Source organism: Polyodon spathula, unplaced genomic scaffold (genome assembly GCF_017654505.1).
Source record: "Polyodon spathula isolate WHYD16114869_AA unplaced genomic scaffold, ASM1765450v1 scaffolds_212, whole genome shotgun sequence".
Lineage (NCBI taxonomy): Eukaryota > Metazoa > Chordata > Actinopteri > Acipenseriformes > Polyodontidae > Polyodon > Polyodon spathula.
In genome coordinates, this window is record NW_024471705.1 from 600 (window position 1) to 3,970 (window position 3,371).

General features: G+C 41.2%; 1 non-coding gene and 1 pseudogene across 1 annotated transcript; both read right to left on the minus strand.

Moving 5' to 3' along the window:
• Nucleotides 1–211: 211 nt before the first annotated feature.
• On the minus strand, nucleotides 212–285 carry trnan-guu. Its single transcript has one exon. It is a non-coding gene; the product is annotated as a tRNA-Asn (tRNA).
• A 45-nt stretch (nucleotides 286–330) lies between these two features.
• LOC121308088 lies at nucleotides 331–3,131 on the minus strand (annotated as a pseudogene).
• Nucleotides 3,132–3,371: the final 240 nt, after the last annotated feature.

The window sequence follows — 3,371 nt, forward strand, 5'->3', positions numbered from 1 at the left end:
AACAACACTAAAGGGTTTACAAAAAAATAATTACAATTAAAGAGTGTTCGTTAAAAGCAAGATACAGTCGGCTATATTCTCAATACTATATATATAACGAACACTCTTTAATTGTATTGTATTATATATATATATATATATATACGATATTATATAATTATATGTTACATATTCGAAATAGGTTTATTTATTTATTTAAGTAAAAACAACCCGTCCCTGGGTGGGCTTGAACCACCAACCTTTCGGTTAACAGCCGAACGCGCTAACCAATTGCGCCACAGAGACTGCACTCTGTTTGCATTTTAAGCTGATATGCCAGGCTATAACACATTAAAGCAGGGACTTCCTGAGCTGCTGGCGAATGTCGTCGCAGATGAAGATGTAAAAGAGGGGGTCCAGGATGTTGTTGAAGCTCGTCAGCCCGTAGCAGAATCGATAACAGAGGAAGAGGGCTTTCTCCAACTCGTAGGTGTCAGATGGTAATGAAGAACGCCAGGAACTTATAGGTCCCCACAGAGATGACGGTGAGGGTGCAGAGAATGCCCACGATTCTCCTTTGCTCGTCCTGAGTCACAGATGGAGAGCAGATCAGATCCTAATCGCTGTGAACCTGCACAAAAAAGATTGATCACAGGTTTAGGGGTAGAATGACTACTGATTTGAGTTGAATAGGTAGAAATTGTGAAATAGGTCGACCAGTACTGTAAGCCCTCTCAAAAGTATTTTATGTCTTGTGCTCTATTTGTAAATTTACTGTTTCTTAAAATCTGTTTCTCCACTATATTAAACACTGCTTGGAACTTTTTAAAACAGTTTACTAATGTTCTAACATGTCATTAATATGACAATGCATTGCACAATGACTTCACAATTCAGTGATGGGCGATTAGTGAACTACCAGTTTCTGAGGTCGGGTGTCCACTTCCTACTGGACTGTTCATTTACTATTCGACTGTCCACTTCCTACTGGACTGTCCATTTACTACTGGACTGTCCATTTACTATTCGACTGTCCACTTCCTACTGGACTGTCCATTTACTACTCGACAGGTTGACAATTCGACGCTGTCCCCCTACAGCTGCCAGTATTGAATTATATGTGTGTGTGTGTCTATATATATATATATATATATTATATATATATTATATATATATATATATAATATATATATATATATATATTCAGGCATTCAGGTATGAGATTACTAGCCGAATATGTGAACTGCACTTGAATGTGTTCATGCTAACATGCAACTTATTTATTAAACTGATACCCATTAGGTTAGGTCACATCGAGGTTTTATAAATGTATTTGTCATTTTTTTGCAATTTTTACATCATATTATTTAAAGATATTTAACCCTTTCTAATGGTGTGCCCAATTATCTCCCCTTACTTTCACTCCAATTTAGAGAAGCCAAGTACGTTCTGTCACCACAACAGCTCAGATGTGACAGACAGAGGACAGAGGGCAGCCCTGAGCTCACTTGAAACCGTTCCCAGACAGGTTTGGCCTCCCTAAACCGCAGGAAAGCCAAAGCCAATGTAACACTCTCTCTTATCCTACTTCTACCAGGGACCCCAAAAACAGTAAGTGTGGAGTGTTCATCATCTGGGAATGGAAAAATCACTTATAAGAAATAAGATCTTACAAACCCCAATGTGAAGCATGGCAGCAGAAACCCAAGCACGATGCTCCCAATCTTGAATACAGCATAGCGACGGTCCACAGGATACACCTTCATACACATGTGGTCCTCCTAGTACACTGAGGGTAACAGACCAAACAGACAATACAGGAAGTTGACTAGCCACACCCCAAAGCTTGCTGCTACAGCAGATTTAGCTGTCTGGAATCTTCGACAGGTCAGGGGGTGGACAATGCCGACATAGCGGTCAATCGCCACAAGGCACATGAACACCACACTGGCATAGAGGTTGACGTAGAAGATAAACCCCACAATATTGCACATCACTTCTCCCTAATCCCACCTGTGCTCTTTCTGCAGGTAGATGACCCAGAAAGGCAAGGTGATGAGCTGAATCAGATCAGACACCAGGAGGTTCAAGATGAAGATGGGCAGAACATTCCTGCTCCAGAGAAGCTGGAAGAGCCCCCAAAGAGAGAGCAGGTTCGCAGGAAGACCCACGATGAACACACAGCCGTAAATGGCCGTCAGACCAGTGACGTCCTCTGATAAATTCATGGAACAGTTTGCATTCTGATGCTGTCCTCCTAGTTAAGCCAATACCTACTTCCAAGTAAATCTTCTATGTCTAGCAGACCAGCGTTTCAACAAGTCTCTTTTGCAATGGAACTCTCAAGCTTTATAATGACACAGTACAATCCCTGATACCTAATTTAAAACAAATGAAAAACGTCTTTCAAGTAGTACATATGGGCATTCTTTAGAGCTGTTTCTTTGACTACAATAGAGGACTGATGTGTTGAGTGGATTTCTCTTTCCTATAGACTTCTGTACAGGTCTACAGTGTTGAGTAGAGGCCTCTTTCCTAAAGACCTCTATACAGGTCAGCGGGGTTGTGTGGAGTTCTCTTTCCTAGACCGCTATAGAGGTCTACAGTGTTGAGTGGAGTTATATATTCAAGACCACTAGGCAGGTCTTCATATTTTATAAGAGGTATAGCTTGGTCATCCACATTGAAACAGAGTTCTGCCTCAGGTCATTGCTTGTTCAATGCTTTTAAACTGACATCTTCTCTCACAAAGTATTTTAAATTAACACACTGTTCTTGTCCGGGTTTCGCTGTCAGTTCCCTTCTTCTGCAGTACCCTCCAGGATCCTGTATTTGTCTCTGAAAGTAGAGAGATCATTTCAATGGTTAGACAGAATGTCACACTATGAAGGATGTCCCTATGTTCTATATTGTACAATGGCAAGGATCATCCTCCTATTCACGCCAATACATTATGTGATGTTATAGCCATGGCAATATCTAAGGACATCGCATTTAATCCTATTGTGTTAGTCGGTTTTCATTTCCAATGACCTCGTCTTGTGCAATCACAAGCAAGCATGTTGTGGCACCTGAAGGCCAGCTTTTGTGCTTCACAACGTACCAGAGGCATGGTGATGTCCCAGAAACATGCACCCTGGAGTACCATACATTCCACTTACTGTAGACCGTCACAGTTAGTAATCTTGAAAACACACTTTTAGAAAAGAGATTTTAGTTCTATAGACAAATGTTTCAACAAGGCCATGTTGGTCAACTGAAAGATTTTTAAATGCAGTGGACTGCCATTAAAATCTATAAAGCATTTTGTTCTGAGGGAGTGTGGTCCAGTGGTTAAAGTCCAGGGGCGTGTCACCAGAAGGTCACGGGTTCAAATCCCACCTCTGCCACAG